The sequence below is a fragment of the Trachurus japonicus genome, chromosome 22 (genome assembly GCF_045865225.1).
Source record: "Trachurus japonicus isolate A0001 chromosome 22, Traja_1.0".
Lineage (NCBI taxonomy): Eukaryota > Metazoa > Chordata > Actinopteri > Carangiformes > Carangidae > Trachurus > Trachurus japonicus.
The window spans coordinates 7,434,466-7,450,150 of NC_140928.1; the positions used below are offsets into that span (position 1 = coordinate 7,434,466).

General features: G+C 41.9%; 1 long non-coding RNA gene and 1 pseudogene across 2 annotated transcripts in view; one reads left to right on the top strand and one right to left on the bottom strand.

Annotated features, from left to right (window-relative positions):
- Positions 1-15,685, bottom strand: part of LOC146963371 (uncharacterized) — an 80,078-nt gene that overhangs the window by 20,714 nt on the left and 43,679 nt on the right. The gene's annotated exons all lie outside the window — the stretch shown is intronic.
- Positions 4,568-6,403, top strand: LOC146963372 (nanos homolog 1 pseudogene; annotated as a pseudogene). Its single transcript, XR_015034737.1, has one exon. The product of XR_015034737.1 is annotated as a nanos homolog 1 pseudogene (transcript).

The window sequence follows — 15,685 nt, forward strand, 5'->3', positions numbered from 1 at the left end:
TGCATGTGAGTGTGTGTGTGTGTGTGTGTGTGTGTGTGTGTGTGCAGATGGACGGACCGTTAGGGATGCAGTCTTATATTCCCAAGAGAGGAGGCAGAGGTCAGGGATCAAAGCCCCAACTGACTCCCCACCCTCAGCTCTGTGTCTGGGGAGGTTCAGAGACCCAGAATGAACCTCTCCCTCTCCTCCGCTCCGGCTCGGCAACATTATGCAGTTTATGCAATTAATGCAGCAGCAGGAATAGCGGGGGTCTCTGTGTCTATGTGTCTAGTGTGAGGGTGTATGTTTGCATGGAAGCAAGTGTTGTGTTGTGTGTGTTTGTCTCCTGTGCCAGGCTGTTGTAGCTTGCACAATGTAGCAGTGCAGCTGGCACGTGGTACACACACACACAAGCGTCTAGAAAGGTCTTTTAATTAAGGGATTTGTTAATTTTCTATTCAACTTGACAGTGATGAATGGGGGCGCAGCGCCTGCCCATCTCAGCCTCGCCTGCTCGGCAGACAGCGCTGCCTGGGAGGCCTCTGGGTGCCATCATCACACCCCTGCAACTGTATTTACACATGAAGATTTTTAACCATTTGGAGCCGCTGCGTTTAATGAGCCTGAATAAAAAAAAAAAAAGACTTGATGTGGCTCCGGCTCTGCAGCAGCCTCTGTGGAGGCCAGATAGCACTGAGAAGTAAACAGAGTTAAACAATGGCCACACATTATGTGAACAAAGAAAGATTTGCGGCCGCTATTTGACTAGAACAGAAGTAGCACTTAGACTCTGCTGTCTCGGCCGTTTAATGGTTTACGCTTAAGTGCCTCTGTGAAACATCAGCTAAACGCCTAAAATATAAATTACAGGTTTCATTCCTTTGTGTAACAACTTGACAACAGCGTTTTTTTTTCTTTAACATTGTATTTTTATTCTCAACTACCCCCCTGTCTCCAGCACTTTTCATTCATATTCTGCTATAGTTTCCAATCATATTTTCTTTTTTATCATTGTAATTAGGAAAAGTTTTTAATGAGCACATCTGTCCGGTTACAAAATGTCATATACATAACAGACATTTCACTGCCAAATTATTCCATTCGGTTTTGCTGCAATATGTCTCTTGTTATACAATCCTACTATATAACAACTGCAGCCTGGGTAAAGTTTTCATGGTTATGTTTAGTAGTTGTTAAGGTTAGAAGAAGGTTGTTGTCTTTAAAAACTAAAGTATCTGTTGCCCAAACATTAGAAAAACACTATAAAGCCTACACATTGCACAACTCTGTTAATTCGACCAGTTTTATGTTGTATGTTTATGTGATGCACTAAAGCTAATAAATATCAGAGAAATCCAACATTAAAGTAAAATCTAATCTAATATGGACAGGATTTATTAGTTTGCTTCTAGTAAAATCATCATCTGACAACTGCAGCACGTTCAGATTGAGCAGTGAGTGACCTGTTCTTTAAATTTTCCACTGACTTGGTTATTCAATGCTGCTGCTTCTGGATTATGAATCACTTCAGTGCTTACAGCCTGAAACAGCTTGAAGAATTTAATCTAGTAGGTTCCTCAAGTCTTTAGGGAGCACTGGGGCCAGTTACAGTTACTACCATGCTAATGCACACAGATGGAAACTTCCTTATGATCCTCAACATGCATAACTTTGACTTGTTTTACATTAAAATTAAAAACAGTCTTGTTTCCTTGTGAATTTGACGGATTAGTTTTCTCTACTGCTTTTAGTTTCCTTTATTAAATCTGTGTTGATTTATTACTGGAGCTACCCTTTTTATTTTTTGTTTTTAAGTGTATTTTTCCTCATGTAAAGCACTTTTTGAATTGCCTTTGTGTTTAAAAAAGGTATGCTGACCTCTATTTCCATGCCAGGAATCATTCATTGACATCAGCTGCTGCCCCTTCTTTCAAGTGATGGGAGCCTGAATGAAAGTCCTCAAATGTAAAACTGAAAGTATTTCATATTCATTATCAATACTTTCTTTGTTGCTGCCAAACATGTTTTGCATTCAGAGTAATATAGGCACCCTGAAGCAACAGAGCCACATGTCATATTGGCCCTCATGCAATTTATCTATTGTGATATGGCAGCCATTCATCTTTTAAATGCTCTCTCATGATTTCCTTTGTGCATGCAGAGCCGGAGGTGACCTTGAAAATGGACCATGTGGTGTATTCTGATGATAATTTATTCTCACATAGAAAGAAACTGTCTCGCTAACATGATTTTCTTCATGCTTTGTGCCATCTACACTCACTAGGAAAGTTTTTATTGCAGCAGCAAATGCATTCTCTTTTCAAAGAATCCTTCCCAGGATTTATAGGGCCATGCAAATTTTGGACACACACGCACATTTTCTTGAAGATTTTCTAGCATGATTTAAAGTCAGACTCGTTCCTTTTGTGACATAGAATACAGGTCTCATACTTCACGATTTATAGTCACTGCCAATATACACAAACCAAGACACAAACATGCTCATAAAGCTGTGATACACTGACGCGAAACTGAATCCAGAGAACAAAACAATGGATTTTTTGGTTTCCATGCAAACTTCCCTAACACTGAATCACAGAGCTCATTTTCAGAGTCACTCTGAGTCTGTGGCAGACTGGTATTGATTTATTTCATCAATGAACCCCCCCCACAATGGCGGCAAACTGGATCTTAGCTCCAGCTCTAAAATATAAGACGTGCAAATGACTTTTGTCTCAACTTTTACTGTCCCTAATATTTCACTCGAGAGTGTGACAAAAATAGTAACATAGTCATTGTCCTGGCAGTCAGGTCAGTTATCAAGCTCTTTTTTTTGTGAGGCTGTCTGACTGGGGTTTGACTGACACACACACACATGCACGCACACACACACACACACACGTGGCACACTCTGTTTTAATGCATATTAATGAAGTTAAACGGCCTGCTGTAGAGAGGAGACAATGGAGCAGAGGAGGGCTGGTGGTGAGCACAAAGCCACGGGCTCAGGGGAAGCAGAACAGGTGCAGGGAGGACATGGCAGCTCCATGTGGAACGACTCACTATAGGTTCATCAGTGCATGTTCCAGTGGTCACATGCACAATGCAGATTTTTTTTTTTTGTCTTCATCTTTGTGTGCCAAAAGGTTGTTGTTGTTGTTGTTGTTGTTGTTGTTGTTGTGTGTTACTGCACTTTGTGACAAAAGAAATCCGCAACCGTGGCCGTGCAGCAGTATTTACTTTACATCTTTACCTTCAGTGAACTTTTCAGTTTGTATAGACGACACTGTGCTCTTTGTGGTGGACATTTTTAAGGCCGTGCCAACAAAAGATTGCTTTTTTTTTTTTTTTTTTTTATAATGTATTGAGCGCCAGTGTAATGAAAAATACGAATCACAACTTGGCAAAATCCAAGGTGACAGTGTCTTCAAATGTCTTCAAATACTGTATACAACTAAGATATGAAGCAAATCCTGTCATTTTCAAAGCTGGAAACATGAGGTACTTTTTAACCGCAGACACAAACTTTCAGTACTGTTATAATCTCAAATGTTTCCCAATCTTTATTGACATCTGAGACAAAGCTATTTCTCTTTGTGATTATTCATCACGGGTTGAATATTTCTACATGTTACAACCAGTTCAATAATGTGACTCTACTTCCTCAGAGGACACGGGTGGATGACTTTGGTGGGGAAAAAAACAAGTATTTTCAGCTCCACAGTGATTTAACTGCATATGTTGTCTACAAAGAGATCAAAAGTGCAATAGCCTGCAGTTGCAACGTCTGACCTTCTGTTGCTTTATAGTGCCAAAGATCTTTACAGGGGAAAACACATTTACTAGCTGTGGTTAGTATTCAGCCTATGAAAACAGTTTTATAATCTTTTCTGTTTTTAAAGTCTGAGACAATAACCCCGCTGAGGTAATCAGGGTTATCTGGGTTTATCCCTAAACCGATATCTGGCCCTAAACCAAACATTCAGGATCACATGGTATGAGAAAAATGTAAACTCTAGTGCTTTTGGAGCAAGAGCCAAAGTAGGAACAAAAAAGCCGAGATGTCTTCACCTCTGCTGACTTTTCTTTCTTTTTTTTCTTTCTTAAATCTGTCCATTGATTGTCCTCACGCTTTAAACAGAATCACATAAACTAAGAGGCAGACAATGTAAACAGCTACTGGGTGTTTACCTAAATTAAAAAGCCTTGATGTCCCCCCTGAAAACTGAACATTTAGCAGTTGTTTTCATTCAAGCAGCAAAGTAGATGTAGACTGTTTCCAATCTGCAGAATTTTTTTTCTCTTTTAAAACTGCCAACAGCAACAAAACAAGAACAAAACAACCAAAGAAATGATCATTATAAGGAAAAATGTGCAACACTCTCCCTCCACCAACAGAACAACCTCTTCTCTTGTGACATATATATTCTTTAAGAGATAATGCTCATTTTCTGGAAAGGAGAATGATTTTCCCAGCTAAGTAACTCCCCTGCTCTGCACTGTAGACCCTCCTATGGGACCAGAGAGATAATCAACTTGAACCAAACCACGCCCCCCCGTTTTATTCTGGGGGAATTTATCAGCGCCTACATGCTGAGTGCTCTTCATACTAGACCCAGCGAGAGAGGAGAGTAGAGCATCTCCACACGCTACCCATGCTGACAAACACACCGCCCGAAACACCTATTCACCTCTGTGGACGTTAAACCCTGCAGCTGTGACACACGATGGATTTCTTGGACCGCGGCTACCTAGACGCGCGGTCTCCCTACGATTACACTTTTAATTTCTGGAACGACTACCTCGGCCTGTCGACACTTGTCGCCAAGAACAAGATCAACAGCCAGTCCTGCAACCCCAACTCCATCACCGAGTCTCTGAAAGCGACTCTGGGCTTGGAGGATGACGACTCCCCGGTTTGTTCCTGCGTAATTGGGCACGGCAGGGACAGCGACGGACACTTGGACTGCTGCTGCTGCGCGGCCCCGGGCTCCCCGCCGATCTCCATCTATGATCTCAAGGAGCGCATCTCACTCCTCAGGCCGTACGAGCAACTCACCGGCGACTCGCCGCTGGGAGACAGAGATTCACCCTCCTACAGGGGCAGCTTCGCCGGCCTCGACCTGCTCTCCATGGAGCGGAGGCGCAAACAGACTCAGAGGGGGAAGCCGGAGCCAAAGGTGTGCGTCTTCTGTCGGAATAACGGCGCGCCGGAGGAGGTTTACGGCACCCACATCCTGAAGACGGCGGACGGCAGAGTCCTGTGCCCCATCCTTCGGGCATACACCTGCCCCCTCTGCAGTGCCAACGGCGACAATGCGCACACCATCAAGTACTGCCCGCTGTCTAAAGACCAGCCGAGCCAGAGAGTGGCCCGGGGAGGCAGCAGGGCGATTGGCAAGAGGCTGAAAATCTTCTAAAAAGCGAGGAGATGAAGGAAGTTTGAGTTGCACTGTCTGAAATTACAAGTGTGTATGGCAGTAATGTTGCCCCATTTCATGCACAAGACAAGTCTGGAGAGAGAGGGAGAGAGATTTTAAGAAAATAAGATTTTATTCTTTTTTTTTGTATGTGTCACTGCTTCATTTGTAATGGTTTCGTCAATCTGGTAACTCTATGGGCACATAGTTTACACTTGGACGCATTGCGCGCAACGTCCCGACCCCCTCCCCTCCCCAGCACTCTGAGGACTTGGCGATCAAATACTGAACCAAAGTACTGTACAGATCGACCTGTGAATGACCACCTTCATGCTGTAATCACAAGTTGCTGTGTTTTCAAGAAGCGCAGTGCCCTGTGCAAACAGCCCTGTGCATGTCAGCGGGGCTGCTGCTTTGGGTTTATGAGATGCCAACATACATGAATATGCAGCACTCCTGATATGAGATGAATGTTTAGTCCCATACTTCATTGGCCAGTGGATTGTAAAGAGTCTGACCGGCCATGCAAGATGCAAGATATATACTTCTCTATATCGAGCACATTTGTTTTTGTTTTTCTTTTCTTGAGATAAATGTTTTCTACCAAAGGAATACACTTTTGTATTTAGCCTAAAGGTGATTTCTGTTTATATGTTGGATGTCCTATATTCTTTATGTGATTTTATGTGGATAGTATTTTGCAGATTTTAACTGAATGTAAAAACACCTGACATGCAGTTCACCTACATGTTCTTCAAGTAGCTCCAAGCTCTATTCTATATGTCTTAAGTTGAAAAACACAAACTGATTTCCACGTATACCTGCAATTCTTGTAAATGTACAAAAGGGGGCAGATGATTTTAGCAATGAAAAGCCTGACATTCCAAAGTCTTTATCTGTCAATAAAATGTTTTATGTACTTATTTTTACCTTATGTATCATTGGGGAAATATATGCGCTGTAAATAACCTCTGAATAAACTTGTAATTTGCATTTTTCTTTAACATGTATGGGGCCATGAATCAGTCTGTATTACAGTCTGCAGCCGGACACATGGATGTTACTTTAAGTTCTCCATATTTGGTCAAATATGCCAGAAAAAAAAGCATTTTCACACAAATGTAGCCAACAGTATTTCACCCACCTGAGGACATGAAAACAGAAGCCAAAAATGACATGCAAAACAAATACGCCACCTAGTGCTCAAAACCTGCAACGACAGACAGCAGCCATTAGTCTGCACAGATAAGTACAGGCTTGTTTACTGAATGAATGGGCAGGAATGGAGAGAGACTAAAGTTTGAGGCACTTTACTTGAGTATTCCCATTATGTCTTCTCTTCACTACATTTAAAGATTGAAATATTGTTGCTACATGTTCTCCTTTGTTTGACAGCTATATAGTTAAGTTATTTTTCCACACTAACCTGTAACGCTCACAAAAAAAACTATGAGCACAGATACAAACTGTTGGCAGATTATGATTTTAGCCTCTAAAACATCTCATGGTTTCGTTTAAATGACTATTCAATGTCCACAGAGGTAAAATTACCCATATTTCAAAACAATGCATGACTGTTTAGAGGAGGGGCCTTTAACTGGTTGGGACCCACTGGACTAAACTGTGTATAAACTAACTCCATCTCAACCAGCTGAAACACTTAGAAAGCTGCATACATACATTTACATCTTTGTTAATAATCAAATACTGTCAGATTTTGAAGCACATCAGTGACTTTAATCCAAGCAGGACTTTCATTAAGGAGTTTTTGTTTCATATTGCTGTTTTGGTAAATTTTATTTAAGTCAAGGATATGACTGCTTTTTTTTCCTTTTTACAGTGGAGCTATGATATATTGTAGTAGAGTTTGTAATTTAGTCAAAACTGAGCACAGATTATACTTTTATTTCAAGATTTGACCCTAAGAGAACCTGTAGGGACATTTTGTGCCATTCAATCATTTTATTTTTCCAAGCCATTTTGGCTGTGTTGTTGAACGAATGTAGCTTAAATTAGCCAGTCAATATTCATTTTAATTTTTTTTTAGAATTGTGGTCTCAGTTCTTATACCATACAGTGTTGCATGCCAACGTCCCACAGGGACATTTTGTGCCATTCAGTCTTTATGTTTTTTTTTTCAAGACATTGTGGCTGTGTTGTTGAATGAATACAGCTCAAATTTGCCAGAGGATTTATTTATTTATTTATTTTTTTTTAGAATTGTGGTCTCAGTTCTTAATTTACAGTGTCATCGTGCAAAAGTTTCAGCAGCCCTGGTCAAAATTTCTGTTAATGTGAACAAGTTGAAGATAAAATGATCTCCAAAAGACATAAAGTTAATCATGAGACACTCTTTTGCAATATTTTAAGCAATATCAGTGTATTATTTTTGTTTTCTATAGTTTTAGAGTGAAATGGGGAAACAAAGCAGCACCCTGCAGAAGAATAGGAATCTCTCAGATAACTTTGACCAAGGTATCAGATAAGATATTTACTATTTACACACTGTGATAGTTTCCAAAGGGGGGCTACTAGGTACTAACTATGCAGGGTGGCCAAACCTTTGCTGTGTGCCCCTTTCCTTTTCTGTCATTTTGAAAATGTAAAAGATGAAAATGAAAATAAAATTACATTCTTTAAAATGTAAAGGGAATGTGTCATCTGTAACTTGATGCCTTTTGGAGATCATTTCATCTTCCATTTGCTGTGAACTGTTCACATTAACAGACATTTTGACCAGTGATAAACTATTGCACTCCTTTATGTTGATATTTCGTTTTGGACTATAGCTTTCAATTTTTTTTTTAATTTGTCCACCAGATGGCGCTTCTTTTTTCCCCCCCATTCAAAACATGCCGGAAAAATTCAAACTCTTGGTTGTCTTCTGCAAGAGCCATGACCAAAAACAAAATTTGACTTTTTACTCTATTGATTTGCTATCTTGAACTTTTATCAAAACAATGCATGACTGCTTGGACGTAGAACTTTGGTTGGGACCCACTGAGCCGAATACACATTCGCATCTGTGTTAATAATTGAATACTGTCAGATAAGTGTATGAGATACTTTGATACTCCATGCAGGACTTTCCTTTGAGAGTTTTTGTTTCATGTTGCTGTGTTGGTCAATTTTATTTAAGTTGAGTTTGTAATTTTGTCAAAACTAAGCACAGACGATACTTTTATTTCAAGATTTAACCCTTAAGAGAACCTATAGGGACATTTTGTGCCATTCAATCATTTTGTTTTTCCAAGCCATTTTGGCTGTGTTGTTGAACAAATATAGCTTAAATTAGCCAGTCATTTTGCTTTTTTTTTTTTTTTTTTTTTTACATTGTGGTCTCAGTTCTTATACCATGTGTCACATGCCAACAGCCCTGGTCAAAATTTCTGTTAATGTGAACAGTTCAGCAAGTGGGAGATAAATGATCTCCAAATGGCATAAAGTTGAACATGAAACACTCTATTGCAATATTTTAAGGAATATCAGTATAAAAAGGGGAAAAAACAAAGCAGCTCCTTTAAGTTTAACTTTATATTGTTGAAAATGTAAAGGTAATGTGTCATCTGTATAACTTTATGCCTTTTGGAGATAATTTTATTTCCCACTTGCTTAACGGTTCACATTACTGTAACAGAAATTTTGACCAGGGACGCCCAAACTTTTGCATGACACTGTAACATAAACCAATGCATTCCTTTATGTTGAGATTTCATTTTGGACTATAGCTTTACATTTTTGTATTCTTTTGAATTTGTCCACCAGATGGCACTTCTTTTCCCCCATTAGGTTGATAGGTTGAAAATTCAAACTTCCGACCGTTGTCTTCTGCAAGGGTGCCCTAATCTATGCCTGCTACTGAAATAAACCAAAACAAAATTTGAATGTTTTTATTGATTGCAGTATTCACTTTTATCAAGCCCTGTTTGGTCTTTTATAGGCTGAGCCTTGAGCACCCTTTTTTTGTTTGTTTAATCACAGCTTATGGCTTGTTATGTTGCATGGCATTGCATGTGGTCTGTCTCTCTCTCTGTGTGTGTGTGTGTGTGTGTGTGTGTGTGTGTGTGTGTGTGTGTGTGTGTGTGTGTAGGTATGTATGCATGTATGAGCAACTCACTGCACAGCAAATTTGCCTACAGGCATGAATTAAACAACCTGAACCTGAACCATTGTTGTGGTTCTGGCTCAAATAGTTTATGCAAATGCAAAATTGGGCTTTGTTCAAGTTCTGGCTCAGATACATGTAGGTACACAGCTGCAGCTATAAGCATGAGCAGTAGGTGGGCGTGGCCATTGAGTACAGCCATGTATAGGCTTGTTTACTGTAACTTTGAGGCACTTTACTTGAGTGTTCCCATTATGTCTTCTCTTCACTACATTTAATGATTGAAATATTGTAGCTACATGTTCTGCTTTATTTGACAGTTGTAGTTAAGTTATTTTTCACACTGACCTGTAACACAAACAAAAACCATGAGCACAGACACAAACTGTTGGCAGATAATGATCTTAGCCTTAATGATGTGTCCGATATTAAAGTGCATCAGTGACTTATACTTTGATACTCCATGCAGGACTTTACTTTTTGTTTCATATTGCTGTGTTGGTAAATTTTATTTAGGTCAAGAATGTGACTGCTTTATGCTTTTTGGAGATCATTTGATCTTCCACATGCTTAACTGTTTGCATTTGACCTGTGAAACTTTTGCATGCCACTGTAACATAAACCAATGCATTCCTTTATGTTGAGATTTCATTTCATTTGTCCACCAGATGGCACTTCTTTTGTCCCATTCAGAGCATGCAGGAAAGGGAAAAATTCAAACTTTTGGCCGTCTTCTGCAAGGGTGCCCTAGTCTATGCCTGCTACTGAAATGAACCAAACAAAATTGGTCTTTTTTTATTTTTATTGATTGCTGTATTGAGCTTTTATCTAGGCCTATTTGGTCTTTTATAGGTGGAGCCTTGAGCACTTTTTTTTTTTTTAATCACAGTTTATGGCTTGTCATACTGCATGGGATTGCATGTGGTCTCTCTCTGTGTGCATGTACAGTTAAGAGCAACTCACTGCACAGCAAATCTGCCCACAGGCATGAATAAAACAACCTGAACCTGAACCTTCGTTTTGGTTCTGGCTCAGGTTGTTTGTGTAAAGGGTGCTGCAGCGAGAAAGAAAAACAAAATTGGACATTGTTTGGTTCTGGCTCAGATACAGTAGATCATGTAGGTACACAGCTGCAGCTATAGGCATGAGCAGTAGGTGGGCGTGGCCATTTAGTGCAGCTACATACAGGCTTGTTCACTGAATGAATGTGAGGAGTGACTAAAGTTTATTCACTCAAGTGTAATTTTGTGGCACTTAACTTGAGTGTTTCCATTACTGTTATATGTCCCCCTTTGACTGTCATGCACAGAAAATAAACATGAGCACAAACTGTTGGCAGAGGATGATTTTAGCCTTGGTTTGGGCCCCCCCACCCCCGGCAAATCGCACCCTGGGCATAGTAGCCATTTTGAAAATGGCCGAACAAGAGAACAACACCGAGGAGAGCTCCCTGATAGCCCTGGAAAATGTCATGGACATAGACTACGAGGATGACTCCGTATTAACCTCCCCCGAGATATCTGATTGTGAGTCGGACGGGGTGAGAACAGATCAGCTGGAGTCCAGCAGCACCGACACATCTGGAGATGAGGAGGACGAAGACGAGATCCAAGACGCAGCGGCGGAGTTGGATGAAGAGGTGAAGGAGGAGGATGCAGCAGCAGCAGCGGCGGCGAGTTGGACCTCAAAACATAAAAAAATTGTGTGGTCTCCCACAGATAATGAGACGTTCCGCTACGTCCCAGCAGCCAGAAGTTTGACCCCGGGACCGACACAATATGCCATCGTCCGAATCAACGACCCTGCGTCCAGCTTTGCGCTGCTGCTGACGGATGAAATCCTTGAGCACGTTGTGGCCATGACAAACCTGGACGGGAGGAGATCAAAGGGAGTGTGGCGAGATGTGGACGTAATAGAAATGCAGGCTTATGTGGGGCTGCTCGTCTTGTCCGGTGTGTACAGGTCCAAACATGAATCAACCCGCAGCCTGTGGAATACGAAATCGGGACGGAGCGTTTACTCGGCCACGATGTCCCAGAAAAGATTTCACGATATCAACCGACATATACACTTCGATGACAAGAAAACCCGAGAAGGACGCCGCCACGACAAGCTGGCTGCTTTCCGCACAGTCTGGGACATGTGGACGCAGCGCCTGCCGCTGCTGTTCAACCCAGACGTGGACGTCTGCGTGGATGAACAGCTCGTCCCATTCAGAGGCAAGTGCAGCTTCAGGCAGTACATGCCCAAAAAGCCGGCCAAGTACGGGATAAAGATCTGGGCAACCTGCGATGTCAAAACATCCTACGCCTGGAGACTGCAGATGTACACGGGCAAAGCGGATGGCAAATCTGAATTTAACCAGGGGATGAGGGTGGTGCTGGATATGACAGACGGGCTCAAGGGTCACACCGTCACCTGCGACAACTTCTTCACCTCCTTCGCGCTGTCAGAGGAGCTGCTCGCCAGGAAAATTGCCCTGGTTGGCACAATTCGCCACAACAAGCCCGAGCTTCCCCCGAATATCCTCCAGGTGAAAACGAGACCGATCTTATCCTCCGTGTTTGCCTTTACGCACACCCACACGCTGGTGTCTTTCGTCCAACGGCGGGGCAAGAACGTGCTGCTCCTGAGCACTAAACACCGCAATCCGGTCATCAACGACGATGACAAGAAAAAGCCCGTCATCATCACAGACTACAACAAATGCAAAGGAGGCGTCGACAACCTTGATAAGGTATAAGCGCCATTACGCACGAGTTAAAATACACACACTTTTATTTATTCGTATGTGTATTAATGAGAAAGAATAGCCTACTTGGAAATTGTATTCATGTTTTGTGTTTTTTTTCTCCATTAGTGTGTTGGTACCTACTCCTGCAGGAGGAAAACAAACCGGTGGCCATTGGCTCTCTTCCACAACATCATTGACGTCTCGCTTTACAACGCCTTCGTCCTGTGGACATCCGTCGATCCGTCCTGGCAGCAGAAGAAATCATACAGGAGGAGGCTGTACAATGAAGAGTTGGGGAAAATGCTGGTCACCCCACACATCAAGAGGAGGGGGCACGCTCCCCGCAGCGCCGCAGCTGCAGAAATAGTGGCCAATGTGCAGAGTGCTGCACCTGTGGCTGTTCCCCCGCGCTCTCCCGGTAAGTCCCCGAGGAAGCGCTGCAACCTTTGCAAGGAGAAAAGAAGAAAAGTCGAAAGGACTTGCACCAAATGTGGGAAGTTTACCTGCAAAGAACACTTCCGGGCCGTCTGTGACGGCTGCTACACCTGAGCTGGACTCTCACCCTCAGACAGACACATAGCTCTCTCTCTACCTCTTTTTTTGCCTACTCACTGTCTCAGCCTCTCCCCATCCCCAACAACATTAGTCCTTGGGCCACGACCCAAAATTTCACATATCACCTGGGAGGGCAAATTCTAGTTGTGATTTTTTTTATTCCTATACACCCCTAGATTAAGATTTGATATGATAGACCTTAGTAATTAAATGTTCCCCGTGTCTTTAAGGTTGAATATGGAGAATGCTTATTAAAAGCTATATGTTTTCAAACGTAATGGTTAACAGGGGTACAGACATGGGCGGGTCTTCCATGGGGGTGGGGGGTGGGGCGGGGGGGGGGGGTTGCCCCAATCTGACAACCAGTGTGCCCGCCCCCCCAATGGTCATTGACTTGTGATAATGCCAATCACTGTGTAAAGCTCTTCACCAATCACCAAATAAATCAGTGGATCAATGGATTATCATGTTACGATGTGTGTATTTGTGTATTCTTACCTGTCATAAAAAAGAGATTGCGGTTTACGGTCTGATCATGATGCAGGTTTGGTTTTCAGCCACAATCTGGAAGGAGCCTCCAATCTCCCTGTAACAAGTAATTTATCTAACATCACAATTAGTCTTAAACTGTTTAATGAAGGTAAAAATGAAACATTGGGTAAATATCCTGCAGTTCTTCTCCCGTGCTTCTCTGATCAGAGCGGCATCCCTAGTGTGGTATATGGCAACGATGTGTTATACTTAGCAACGGTCTGGCAACCGACTGCTGGAATTATTTTTCTTTTGTTGGAATTCCTATCTTGATCAATAGATGGTGGTATTCTGCTCATTCTCCATATTCAACCTTTAATGTTTATATGCCAGTGTTCATTATTCAGTGTTTATCTTTCTAAAATAAATGTTTTATAGTTCAAACTGACCTTGTGTTTTTTAAATTTATAACAGGGTAATGAGCATGTGTGCGTGTGTGGTGGCTCAGATAGTTTATGCAAATGCAAAATTGGACTTTGTTCGAGTTCTGGCTCAGATACATAGGTACACAGCTGCAGCTATAAGCATGAGCAGTAGGTGGGCGTGGCCATTGAGTACAGCCATGTATAGGCTTGTTTACTGTAACTTTGAGGCACTTTACGTGAGTGTTCCCATTATGTCTTCTCTTCACTACATTTAATGATTGAAATATTGTAGCTACATGTTCTGCTTTATTTGACAGCTGTAGTTAAGTTATTTTTCACACTGACTTGTAACACACACAAAAAACATGAGCACAGACACAAACTGTTGGCACATAATGGTCTTAGCCTTAATGATGTGTCAGATATTAAAGTGCATCAGTGACTTATACTTTGATACTCCATGCAGGACTTTACTTTTTGTTTCATATTGCTGCATTTCAAGAATGTGACTATGCCTTTTGGAGATCATTTGATCTTCCACATGCTTAACTGTTTGCATTTGACCTGTGATACCCAAACTTTTGCATGCCACTGTAACATAAACCAATGCATTCCATTCCTTTATGTTGAGATTTCATTTCGGACTATGGCTTTTACATTTTTGTATTCTTTTGAATTTGTCCACCAGATGGCACTTCTTTTGTCCCATTCAGAGCATGCAGGAAAGGGAAAAAGTCAAACTCTTGGCCTTCTTCTGCAAGGGTGCCCTAGTCTATGCCTGCTACTGAAATGAACCAAACAAAATTGGTCTTTTTTTATTTTTTATTGATTGCTGTATTGAGCTTTTATCTAGGCCTATTTGGTCTTTTATAGGTAGAGCCTTGAGCACTATTTTTTTTAGTAAATCACAGTTTATGGTTTGTCATACTGCATGGTATTGCATGTGGTCTCTCTCTCTGTGGATGTACAGTTAAGAGCAACTCACTGCACAGCAAATCTGCCCACAGGCATGAATAAAACAACCTGAACCTGAACCTTCGTTTTGGTTCTGGCTCAGGTTGTTTGTGTAAAGGGTGCTGCAGCGAGAAAGAAAAACAAAATTGGACTTTGTTCTGGTTCTGGCACAGATACAGTAGATCATGTAGGTACACAGCTGCAGCTATAAGCATGAGCATGTGGGCATGGCCATTGAGTACAGCCATGTATAGGCTTGTTTACTGAATGAATGGGCGGGATGTAGAGAAATTAAAGTTCATTCACTTAAGGCCCCGTCCACACGAATCCGTTTTTTTCGAATCCGGATAAATACTTTATCGGATCGGCCTCGCGTCCACACGAATACGGCGTTTTCAGGGGGTGAAAAAGGTATTTTTTGAAAACGGGTCCCAGAGTGGGAAAATTTGAAAACGCCGCCCCAGCGTTTTCGTCTGGACGGCCAATATGGATTTTTTCTGAAACGATGATGTCATGCCCTCCGCCGCTCTACCTGTAACCTGAGACACACACACACCACTGCAGCAGCTGCACACTGACAGTCTATGGACGTAACAACAATAACGGCCGACTACCGTCGACTACCGTCAGGTCGCTTAGACGCTGCAGCTGAATCGCGCCTGTTTAATCATCACTGATGGTAATATTTACTCTGACACGACTCCCTGTCAACATTTAATCCCATGTTTGAGTTTGAATACAGCGGGGAACTTCTTCTATTGAATTACAGCGGGGACTTCCCGTCTTCTTCAGCTGTCTTAAGTGTTTATGTGTGGCAGCGCTGCAGCGCCACACACGCCTGCAGTATGTAGGTAGGCTACTACAGCGTTTTGGGTCGTTTTCAGGTGATCCGTGTGGACGCAGATATTTCTGAAAACGATGCCGTGTTTACGGAGATTTTTTTCAAAACGATTAAGAAGTCCTGCATGATACTCCATGCAGGACTTTACTTTTTGTTTCATATTGCTGCAGGTCAAGAATGTGACTATGCCTTTTGGAGATC